The 13,275-nt window shown below is 34.8% G+C and overlaps 1 long non-coding RNA gene across 2 annotated transcripts in view; it reads left to right on the forward strand.

Annotated features, from left to right (window-relative positions):
* Nucleotides 1–13,275, forward strand: part of LOC137496671 (uncharacterized) — an 84,794-nt gene that overhangs the window by 7,562 nt on the left and 63,957 nt on the right. The window contains exon 2 of one of the 2 annotated variants that reach the window (XR_012386983.1): nt 5,074–5,126. The exons of the other annotated variant lie outside the window; for it this stretch is intronic. This is a non-coding gene — a long non-coding RNA (uncharacterized lncRNA). The remainder of the gene's footprint in view (nt 1–5,073; nt 5,127–13,275) is intronic. 2 annotated transcript variants of the gene reach the window in all.

Consider the following 13,275-nt stretch of genomic DNA (forward strand, 5'->3'; position numbering starts at 1 on the left):
TTAGTTAATATGTTGATTATATAATAAGATTTCACTTAACCAGATCACATAATAATAATAATGTATATTGTAACTTAAATGACTTTAATTGGCCTTGCATGCAAACTGCATATTTACAATATGTATGTGTGTAAATATATGAGCAATTCCACACAAGTAGCACTGCAATAAAGCTGTAACCTACTGTATAAGCCATAATATCACAGCAGTGGTGGATATACAGCCATATCGTACTGCTTCTCTTGTGATAATGCGGTTGTATGAACAACAGTTCAATGGCACAATCATTTAAAAAAAAAAAAAAACTTTGTGTGAGGAACTACTTTCTTATGCCAAACATTCACATCTGCAGTTGACAACAGAAGCCATTGCAAATTAAAAAATGTCACTTTAGATCTAGTATTTGAATTATTCTAGTAGTACTGTACTGAACTACTACTGTACTTTAGTGATGACAAAACAGAGATTTATACAGATCAAAATAATAAGGCAAAACGGTATAAAACAAGATAAATCTAAAGAGTTCTCCTGCATTTCTCTGCTGCTTTCAGGGAATTCAAAACTAATAATTGTATATAAAAAACGTATAACTTACAAAAACTTAACATTGAAGCTAAATCTATTTGCTCTGGAGTAAATAAATGATTAATGTGAGCAAATTTTGCCTTGAGATATAGCCTAAACTAATTAAATTTCACAATAGATTACAATACAGACATCCATTAAACTCCTGTAACAAGGTGTAATTATAAGTATAAGAGCTTTCTGTGGTCAATGAAAAGCAGCTGGAATTCCCATTTCCAAAATACCAAAACCCATTTTATAATAAATAAAGTGCATATTTGTAATCTGCAATCTCACCTAAAAAATAAAATAAATAAATAAATAAATACAGCAATACAAAAGAAGGAAATTGACTTTTCTGTAATCATTTGTTTAGCAGCAGTTTAAACTATCCGCTGAAGTCCCTTAAAAATGACTGAATCATTTTATATTTTTATGGAGGCTGTACATATTTAAAGTTCAACGGTTGTTCTCAAGGTCAACTATAAAAACCATTTTCACACCACAAACACTACTGGCACACCAACACAATCTCACGGCAGGTCGTAAGTTTTTGATTTAGTGGCTGATTCGTATGAATTCGTACAATCTTATTTATACTATTTAGTATGATTTGCTAATCAACCAATGACGGTTGGGTTTAGGGGCTGAGTGGGGTACAACAGCTCCCTTTTAAAAAATAGCACATTTTTTGTACAACTCAACTCGTACGAATTAGGCACTAAACTGACAAAACGTAAAATACTTTTTGTCAGTGAGATCAGGCTGGGCAAACACATGCACCACCACCAAAAAATGTTACACTTGCGCAGATACCTTTAGCATTAGACAATATGCTGCGTCGCTCATTGATTAAACATTGATCAAATACTCCAGACTGATAAAAGAAAAACATAAACATTAAGAGAGTTTGTGAATAGAAACAGTTGTTTCTTTATGCAAAATACATTAAAGGATTGAAATGTAAAATTTCTGCCTTATTTTAGAGGTTTAGTAAAGGTGTATCATTTTTGATCCAAAGGGCGAACTGCGTATACATAATTCTAGGACAACAGGAGGGTTAAAAACTAAGCTAACCCGTATGCTGTTACACTTCTACTATCTACCCATTAACAATCCTACTATCTACAATCAACCACTCCTCTGGAAAGGCTACCCATGTGTCATATCTTTTTGCCTGATCAGTCAGGTTTGATTTCATCAATATAAAGTTTTACTAAGTGAATCTTTAGCCATTTTCGTCACCACACTCCAAAAATAACCAAAAATAAAGGTTACAAAAGTTAAATTGGTGCAGTGAGGGCATAGAAAAGAGGTGCTCAACCCTGTTCCTTGAGATCTAACTTCCTTTCAACCCTGATCAAACACAAATAAACCAACTCAGTAGGATCTGAAGGAGCACTTGGTAATTAAAGACAGGTGATCAAGGTTGTAGCTGAACTCTACAGGAAGGTTGATGTTTAAGAACAGGGTTGAGCATGCCTGGCAAAGAAGGGTTTTAAAAGGACCATTGTATTCCTTAGTGGAAAAAGCATTTCAATATTCTAAAGCTAGCCTATAGGCTCATTCTGAAAACGTAGCCCTATATACATTTATGGAGTGCTCCAAATAGGTTCCAAGGTTTTTTTTTTTTTTTTTTTCTGTGTATGCTTTTTGGGATTTCAAATGTCTCTCATGAGTGCCATTCTCGCCTGGTGTTCTTTCGTAAATCCACTGTCGACTAACTGACTAAATGTCTGACTGACCGACTGACCCCCCCCCCCTGCCTTCTTTGTCCCTAAACCCAACCAATAGTGTTTTCAAAAGTACAGAATGACTGGCCCACCCATTTCCCTAAACCCAACCAACAGTTTTAAAAAGCAATCTAGAAAAAGAAAAGCTTTTTGCCTGATTTTAACACGCTTTCAGATTTTACCACATTCTCCCCGTTATTTACCTGTTTATTTTATTTTTTGGATTCTGTTTTTGTTTTACCTGCTTTCTGGAACTGTTCTTCGCCGAACTCAAACCCTGTCATCATGGTCAACTCCTCTCTGCATCTCAATTCCACCAACGTACATGGCGAGCTAACTGGACAAACTGTGGGAAAGCTATCCATACGGAGGTAAGCGGTCAGCTATAAGTGAGAAAAGGAAGCGTCCCATAGCGTTCGTTTTAAAAATGAAATGCAGCAATACGTACTTCTGGCTACAATAATTCATGATCTCCAAAAATATATATAGGGCTAAGTTTTTTAGAATGAGCCAATGTTGTGTAGAGCAGTGGTCCCCAACCCACGGGCTGAGGACCAGTCCGTGAATCAGTTGGTACCAGGCTGCACAAAAAAAAAAATATTTATTTCTGTCTTATTCATTATCTGATCTTTTATTTAGAAAAATATTTCGAAAAAAAAAACATTCTTTCTGTTACATCTCGGTCACTTAAATGTCAAAATTTAATCCACATGCTATCAAACGCAATAAGAAACAAACGACTTGAGAAAAAGTTTCTTTTTGCGAAGAGGAAAAAGCCCGGAGAGGGACCCATGAACTGCCAAGAAATGCATGTACAACCCATTTTTCAACAATTCAGGTGAATCCAGCTTGTCTGTGCAAAAAAAACTCAATTGATGGAGATCACAAATGATGGAGGAGGCCTGATCACATCTTTACCGCACACAAGTTCGGTATTTCCAATATAGATGCGCATATTGGGAGCAACGCCGTTGAAAACATCTTAACTTTCCAGAATGTCTTGAGCGCACCGCAAGTCACATGAAAAGAACTGACCAATCAGCTTTTTTCTTTGTATGGATTTTACATTTTGGTAGACTAATTATCTTAGACAAAGACAGAACACTGCAGTGCATTGCAATTTCCTCCATTGATAAAACTTGTATCAGAGTTGCAGCAAGGTTTTTTCAGCTTGTCATCCTCTGAGAAAACCCCCTCCCTCTATTCCGGGCTGCAATAAAATTGTCAAGCATTGACTGGTCCGTGGTGATATAAAGGTTGTGGACCACTGTTCTAAAGAACATCTTGCCCACTTCAAAGAATGTTTTATGCAGTTAAAAGCCTCAAAGCCAATGAGCCTTTTTTTTTTTTTTTTACCAAAAGCATGTTAGTATGCAGCAGATATCCTGAAACATAATTTGAGGGCATGGCCTTGGATATCTGTATAATTGCACCCTAAATATACAAACATGAATAACAATTATATTCGATATAACAAAATCAATACAGCACAACATTTTGTGAAAACCCCAGAGAATGAAGCAACACATCAGCAGATCTGCAGGGAACAAGCACATTTATCATAAGAGATCTGCTTCATTTGTTGAAAACAGAATAGAATGATGCTGCTCGACCAGCGAAAGATTTTCTTCACAGTTTACCACCATCAACTGGTGTGATTATCACCACTGCAAAATCAAATTGCCTACACAGAAAGAACCTACATAAACATATGTTTTAATATAGGTTTTGATAAAGGTTTTTAATATGTGGCAGATAAAATTGGCAATTTTACTATTTTATATGTACATATATGCACATAGAGTTGAAGTCAGAATTATAAGCTCTCCTTCGATTTTTTTTTTAATCTTTAAAAATTTTGCAAATGATGTTTAACAAAGCAAGGAATTTTTCAAAGTATGTCTGATAATATTTTTTTCTTCTGGAGAAAGTCTCATTTGTTTTATTTCGGCAAGAATAAAATTAGTTTAAAATTTTTTAAAACCCATTTTAAGTTTAAAATTAAGTTTAAAACTATTAGCCCATTTAAGCTATTTTTTCTTTATTTTTAAAATATTCAATTTAATCATGGCAAAGATAAATTAAATCATTTAATAGAAATGAGTTATTAAAACTATCATGTTTAGAAAAGTGTTGAAAAAATCTTCTCTGCGTTAAACAGAAATTGAGGAAAAAATAAACAAGTGGGCTCATAATTCAGGGGGGGCTAATAATTCTGACTTCAACTGTATATGTGTATATACGTGCATACATGAATCTATATATATATATGCACATATATGTTCACCTATATGTTTACCTATATGTTAGTAAAAATATTAAATCCATAGCTGTCAGACAACATATATTAAATCCCATGTAGAAATTTACGTTTTTTTTTTATCTAAGACCAACCAAATAGCACAAGAACGGAGTACAAGAACAAAAATAAGACAAATAACTTAACAGAAAAAAAACTATAAACCACTTTTCCATCTTCATACAAGAAATAATTGACCTTTCAGGAAATGTTTCAGGAAAATGTGTAAACATCATAGCTTTTCATCTCCTCTCACTACTGCAAACAGTTTGAGTTGCCTTAACTTACATAAGTGTAAACGCTAAACAATTAAAACAAACTTTAAGATGTGAATAATAATCATACAGTAAACCTCAAACTCTCAAATCTGAGCTTTCAAGTAAAGAAACTAAATATAATTATTCCAATACATACTGAACATTAAAAATTGTAAAATTGAATGACTATACTACCCCCTTTTCTAAAAAAATCCTTTAGATGGGGTGCTAGTGGCTGGGATGCACAAGAAAAGAAACCAAAAAGCCACTCTGGTGACACCCTTTTTTATTTACAATCTTCTCACTGCTGCTAGCCACCGCATTCATTTTTGCATGTGTTGTTATTTTGACCTGAAGTGACAAGTGCCCCTGGCGTCTCAATTAACTAAGCGACCATCAATCGTTTCCACAGAGGATGACAAGTTTATGGAGAAAGTAAAAAGCACTGCAGTGTTTGCATGTGCTGTGTTTGTCTAAGGTAATTAGTCAAACATTACTACTGAAATCTGTATATCCCATACAAAGTGTGAAGCAGATTAGTTAGTTCTACTTACACGAATTGCATAGACATGCTGGATTCTCCTGATTTGTTGACAAATGGGTTATGGATCCATTCCTTGGCAGTTCGTGGGTCTTTCACTGGGCTTTTTCCTCTTCACAAGGAAACTTTCCAGAGACGTCCTGTTTCTTACTCGTTTTGCTGCTTGTGGGTTAAGTTTTGGCATTCAAGAGTCCATGATGTAACCGAGAGAATGTGTTAATTTTTTTAAATGAAAGATTTATCGAAATAAAAGATTGTTCAGACTCAGGTAATAAATAAAGAGATTTTTTCAACTAGGTGCGCCTGTAAAATGTTTCACATGTGCGCCACTTGTACATGTGCGCATCACTCGCTAATGCGTGTCTTGCAAGTTGCACACCTCCATTGGAAATGACAAAGTGACACCTTAAGTTTATTAGCGATCAGCAGCCATATTTTCATAAAAATATAGGGCTTCTAACCGAATCTTATTTTTATCAATATTGACAATAGTGTACAGTCAATAAATATTGATACTGATTTTTTTCGCCCAGTCCCAACTTCTACTCTATTTAACACTGTAATTAAACATTCTTTATCATTCATTCTTTTTTTCTTTTTTTTACCGAAGACTTAATTTTTACTGAAAATTTTTTTTGATGCTTGTTCAAACTACTTAATAAAAATGAGCTGAATCAGCACATCTCTTGAGTTTTTTTCGGGACAACTTAATTATTTTATGTTTAATCCACTTTAATTTGTAATTAAAAAAATTAAGCGATTAACTGATTTGTGTTGGGTCAACATGAAGCATTTTTGTTTTTACAGTGAATGTAAATAATAATCGTAGTATTGTATGCGTTTATACTGTAAAAGATACATTGTGATTCAAGCATAATCAACCTTTGCACAAGGGCCTATGTGTATTCACTATGGTCTTTTTTATTTATTATTTTGTATGAGTTTCATTCAGTCCAAAGCAATCTTTTAGGACCACCTGATTGATTTTCCATAACACCTTTAGGACCTGCAGTTTAGCAGTAATGTAAAAATACCCAAAACGCCATGGAAATGAACTCAACAAATTTGATTAATTTAAGAAAGCTGGTATTATTTACAATGCAAGGCTGTAAGGCATTAATTTCATCACAGACCTACAGAATGAAGTCATTTGAGTTGATTGAAATGCACAGCATAATTCGATCCGCCAGTTGTGTTCCATATTACACCTCTCCTGCGCAGCCATACAGCTAGTCTCTTTTTATTATCATCAAAAGCATTTCTTGTTTCGAATAAGTGGAAGAAATTTAAACTGCTTCCACTGATCCACGTAAACGAACACACCGCGGACGTGTGACAGGAAGGAAAGACAGTAGTTCAGAGCGGAAGCATATCAATAAAAACTCCAATGATACATTATTAACACACGCTGCTTTGCAATGTCAGACTGACGCTGTCCATCTCGAACTTTCCTCAGAGAATCAATTAGGAGATAAACAGCATTGTTTCTTTGGCTGTGGGAGATTGCACTGGCTGTCCATCCTGTTTTCCTGGGGCAAGGAAAATGGACAACAGAGTGGCGTCCATTAGGAATATAGACAAGTAAAAGTGTTTGTTTGTGCAGTGGTTTTGTGGGGGAGGGTTTGAGGCTAAAAGCATTGCAGGTGATGCTGACATGCATTAAGTCTGCTGCTGCTGTGTTTGTTAAGTAACTAGCATTGATAATTACTGAGATACTCTACCATGTCAAATAAGCAAATAAATGCTGTGTTTTTTGTATTATAATATAGATTAGAGAAGAAATAATGGTTGAGGATATCTAATTTATTCTAAAATGACGATAAGCACCTGTGACTGCACATTCTGTATTAACATGCCAACTTGCTACACTGCTTGCCAACTGTAAACCGCCTACAGTTAGAATAATGAGCTTTATTACTTGCCAGAAGAATTTCAGCTATTTTGTGTGTGTGCGTATGTGTGTGTGTGGATCATTATTAATTTGCTTATTGTTTATTCATAAGGCTTTCACCTGTTTGGATTATTTCATCAGCCAATAAAGATAGCAAGAGTTCGTTCTCTCTGTTCTGATTTGATTAATAGATTTTGACACAAAAATGTAATTAAATGTGTACATATTATATTAAATATGTGCTTTCAAATGTATACTCACCGGCCACTTTATTAGGTCCAACTTAAGCAGCAACTTAATGCATTTAGTCATGTAGACATGGTCAAAACAATCTGCTGCGTCAGAATGGGAAAGAAAGGTAATTTACATGTAGGTGGCTTTGAACATGGCATGGTTGTTAGTGCAAGATGGGCTGGTCTGAGTATTTTAGAAACTGCTGATCAACTGGGATTTTCAAGCACAACCAACTTCAGGGTTTACAGAGAATGGCCTGAAAAAGAGAAAATGAGTATTGGTGCTGACCATATCCATCTGTTTATGACCACAGTGTACCCATCTTCTGATGGCTACTTCCAGCAGAATGACGCGCCATGTCAAAGCGTTAATCATCTCAGACTGAGTTCCTGACAATGAGCTCACTGTACTCAAATGGTCTCCAGATCTTAACCCAAAATTTCTGAGGAAGATTTTCAGTACCTTGTTAAGTCTATGGCACAAGGATTAAGGCAGTTCAGAAGGCAAAAAGAGAGTCCAACCTGGTACTAGTAAGGTGTACCTAATAAAGTGGCCGGTGAGTGTATTAAAATGACAGAACAGCACAAGTGAACATTATCAACTTATCATGATAAAGGCTAAATCAACTATATATAGTGATTATTATTTAAATAAAACACACTATGTATATATTCTTTTAATGCATAAACATCAAGAAAATAGTTATACTGACCTTTTTTTTAGTATTCTAACTGATAAAAACACATACAAGAAAGCAATAAAGATATTGAGATTGTTCTCTCCGTGAAATTGCCATGATTAATGTGTGCTTTTCTGTCATTTTAATATATATATTTGAAAGCACATATTTGTTAAAATATGCAGACATTTAATTACATGTCAAAATCTATTATGACTATTAATTGAACACAAATTAAAGGCAAAATGAACAATATATAGTAATCATTACCTAAAAAACACACACAATATATTTACTTTTAACACATAAACACCAAAAAAAAAATGTTATACTGAAGTATTTTTGGTTGCAGAAAGTATTCTATTTCATAAAGATACTTACAAGATAGCAAGAAAGCAATAAAGATAGCTAGAGATTGTTCTCTTCATTTGCCATAATTAAATTGTGCCGTTCTGTTTTTTAGACATTTGAAAGCACTTATTTGATATAATCTGTACACATTTAATTACATTTTGTGTCAAAATCTTTTATGAAAATTTAAAGAACATAACCATTATCAACTTATAATGATAAAAGACTAAATCAACCGTATAGTGATCATTACTTTAAAAAAAACACACACACACACACACACACACACACACACACATATATTTACTTTTAACGCGTAAACATTAAGAAAACAGTAATACTGACCTATTTCTGGTTGCAGAAAGGATTCTAATTCATAAAAACACATACAAGATAGCAAAATAGCAATAAAGATATCACTCCATTTAATTGCCATCATTCATTTGTGCTGTTCTGTCATTTTAATATAGACATTTGAAAGCACATATTGGTTATAATATGCACACATTTTGTTTCAAAATGTATTATTGCAGTCAAACAAACACAACTGACCATTATCATCATATGATGATAAAGTCTAAATCAACCATACATAGTGATCATTACTTAGAAAAACACATAATATATTTACTTTTAATGCATAAATATCATGACAATAGTAATACTGACCTATTTCTGTTTGCAGAAAGTATTCTAATTCATTAAGACACATTCAAGACAGATTTTGGGATTTGCCCTTTCACAATTGTTTTTTAAAATTATTTAATAAGTTAATAACAATGTATTATGCACATTTTAAAATAGTTTATTGAACTCTAAAGTTTATTAGGTTTAAAATAAATTGTTTCTTAGCTGGGTTGCAACCTAAAAATGGCATAAAGGGGGAAAATATTACCATCGGAATTGTCAAATGATAATCTTAATGCATTTATTTTTTTTCTTAAATAGTTGTTAGTCTATTTAATTGTCTATTTATTTATCTGTCTGTCTGTTTGTCTATCTACCCTTTTAGAAAAAAAAGCTTTATTCAATTTTGAATGATGTTTTCAATAATTTTTTGCATTATAAATATTGGTTAGGATTGAGTAGAGCCTTTGCATTTGCAGTATGCATTTATTTAGAAATGATATAACACACTCATTACATGTATATAATATATTATACAAATAGACCTCACATAAGATCAAATAAAACCTGTCTATGTATCGTTAAAAAAAAAAGCATAAGTATTCCTGAATAACTCTTTCTTTCCTTTCTTTTTTTCTAATGGAGGGAGTGCAATTTCAAGCGAACGCAATGCCTAGCTGTGTTTCTTTCATCATTGTCCTCTCTAATGACTCAACGACCGCTCAACAATCACTTTTGTACAGCTCTGTCGAAGTTTTAATAGATGAAAAATGAAATCGAGCCTGTGCGACTTTTAATGAGCATTGGCCTGTTATTCCCCTTGTTATCTGGTAATTAGCATATATTAATGTTCAGAGCCACATACCCTGCTAAGTATGTATATATTTGATCAGAGCTTTAAATAACTGCCAATCAAAAACACACAAAAAAGTATGAGTCCTGAGAAGGAAAGGCACTTGAGAAACAATTTAATAGCCACGGGAGAAAAACTCATTTACAATGGTAATAAGCATCTTCATCTCCTCTTTAAATCAAATGAATGGCTCTCTCAATAACCTAAAGTTATAAGAGTAAAAGACACAAAAAGGGCATCAGAAGGCAATAGCAGACTACACAACTGAAGCATGTAGTGATGTTTTTAAGGTTACATTAAAAAAAAGCAGAACATAAACAGTTCACAGCGGTGTTCTTCCTGTCATAAATCCTGCAATACATTTTAAACTGCTTTGAAATGGGGCCAACCATTCATCATGTGTGGTGTGTTTCAATCAATGTATCTTCAATATATATATTTTAGCTTTCTTTATCATTTTCATAATCAGCCTCAAGCAAAAATGTATGTGTCTGCACATATGCTCGCTGGCCACTTTATTAGGTACACCTGTCCAACTGCATGTTAACGCATAATCACATGACAGCAACTCAATACATTTAGACGTGTACACATGGTCGAGACGATCTGCTGCAGTTTAAACCGAGCATCAGAATGGGGAAGGAAAGGTGATTTAAGTGACTTTGAATGTGGCATGGTTGTTAGTGCCAGACAGGGTGATCGGAGTATTTCAGAAACTGCTGATCTATTGGGATTTTCATGCACAACCAACTTTTGGGTTTACAGACAACAGTAACTCAAATAACCACTCGTTACAACCGAGGTATGCAGAAGAGCATCTCTGATAACACAACAGGTCCAACCTTGAGGCGGATTGGCTACAGCAGCAGAAGACCACACCGGGTGCCACTCCTGTCAGCTAAAAACAGGAAACTGAGGCTACAATTTGCACAGGTTCTCCAAAATTTAACAATAGACGATTGGAAAAACATTGCCTGGTCTGATGAGTCTCGATTTTTGCGGCAACATTCAGATGGTAGGGTCAGAATTTGGCATCAACAACATGAATGCATGAATCCATCAATGCTTCAGGCTGGTGGTGGGGGTGTAATGGTGTGGGGGATATTTTCTTGCCACACTTTGGGCCCATTAGTCCTAACTGAGCATTGTGTCAATGCCACAGCCTACCTAAGTATTGTTGCTGACCATGTCCATCCTTTTATGACAACATTGTACCTATCTTCTGATGGCTACTTCCAGCAGGATAACGCGCCATGCCATAAAGCCCAAATCATCTCAGACTGGTTTCTTGAACATGACAATGAGTTCACTGTGCTCAAATGGCCTCCACAGTCACCATATCTCAATCCAATAGAGTACCTTTGGGATGTGGTGGAACAGGAGATTCGCATCATGGATGTGTAGCCGACAAATCTGCAGCAACTGTGTGATGCTATCATGTTAATATCGACCAAAATCTCTGAGGAATATTTACAGTACCTTGTTGAATCTATGTGACGAAGGACTCGGGCAGTTCTGAAGGCAAAAAGGGAGTCCAACCTGGTACTGGTAAGGTGTACCTAATAAAGTGGCCGGTAAGTTTAAGTGTTACAGATTGGACAAACGTGAATATTTTAATTACGCTTCATAAAAAAAAATTAAAACAAAACAAAACTTGGGCCTTTAAAGGTTTTGCACTGGGGAAATACATTTAAAAAGGACATCTGGTCTCATGCAGTATATGACTAAAAGGGAAGGAGTAGTGTGTATTGCACTGTGAACACAGTAAAATCTACTGCTACAAAGCTTTTATTGGTAAATAAGGGATAAAGACATCTTCTTAAGAATGCTTCCCTAGTGTGAAGCTTGTTGTAATATTTATTTTTTTCTCATTGAGAGTGTAGGCGGCAAGCTTAAGTCGAAGCTTGAACCTCTTTTTTTTTACACAAAACCTCCATCTTATTCACTAAACACCGGTAATCCACTTTAACCCATCACAATCTGTACTGATTTAACCACTTAAGGCATTGTATTAAAAAAAATATATCAATGTAAATGAGCTATTTATATTAGATGTTTCAATAAAAAAGTAGTCGTGTGTGCACATGTGTGCCTGTGTGTGCATGTGTATGTATGTATTATAAAGTCATCAACAAACATGCTACTGTGATGACCGAATAATGGAGATGATCATTAAAATGTGATGCAGTGTGTAGCAGGAGTAATGCATTCCACTCAAGCCATGATCACACTGGACTTGACTGCATTCTAAACACTGTTCATTGACATGCTAATCCTAGACAGTGGAAACACAAGCTTGTGTAAATACGTTTTGCATTTCACTATGAAAAAAATAATAATAATAAAACTGACTTGCAAGTTAGGGTGGCACGGTGGCTCATTGTTTAACACTGTTGTCTCACAGCTAAGGTCGCTGGTTTTAGCCCCGGCTGGGCCAGTCAGCATTTCTGTGTGGAGTTTGAATGTTCTCCCTGTGTTGGCGTGGGTTTCCTTCGGGTGCTCCGGTTTCCCCCAGAGTCCAAAGACATGCATTATAAGTGAATGGACTATATGCACAGCTAGTGTTTTTCAGCCAGTGATGAACTTCCAGTGAAAGATTTGTGAGAAAAGGCCTTAAACCAGCCTAGTGAAGGGGTGGGTTCTTTTTTTTCAAAATTTTATGAAATATTTAGTGCTGGGTTAGCTTGTGTTCTGGAATCATGTGAATGCTTTTTGCAGTAACAAAAAATAATTACTGTTTTTCAAGTTGCTTACTAAGATCATGTGCATATTTTGTCAGTGCAAACACACTATTTATTATTATTATTATTATTATTTATTATTATTATTATTATTTTTTTTTTTAATCCATTCTTATGGGGACTTTCCGTAGAGGTAGACATATAGCCAGAGTTTGTACGGGTGCTGGAAATCCTGGAAAATGCTTGTCTTTTAATATAGTGTTTTCAAGGTTAGAAAAGTGCTTGGATTTTGGACAAAGTGCTTGAACCTGCAATTGCAGGGCTTAAAATTGCTACTGTTTTAGTTTCGTATGTGTCCAAAATCTCATCTATGCAAGCTCAAAATATATTTGGGAGCAATTGTGTACATGCATAAAATTGTTGGTGTGCGACCAGTTTTCATTGCAAAATGTTCACCGAATGTGTGTATTTAGGAAACAAACATTCACTTCAGAATTTTTTCCGCCAAAAAAAAAAACGCCAAACGCAGCACAAACAGTTTAAAACTGTTTACATGTAACTTATT

The sequence above is a fragment of the Danio rerio genome, chromosome 11 (assembly GCF_049306965.1).
Source record: "Danio rerio strain Tuebingen ecotype United States chromosome 11, GRCz12tu, whole genome shotgun sequence".
NCBI lineage: Eukaryota > Metazoa > Chordata > Actinopteri > Cypriniformes > Danionidae > Danio > Danio rerio.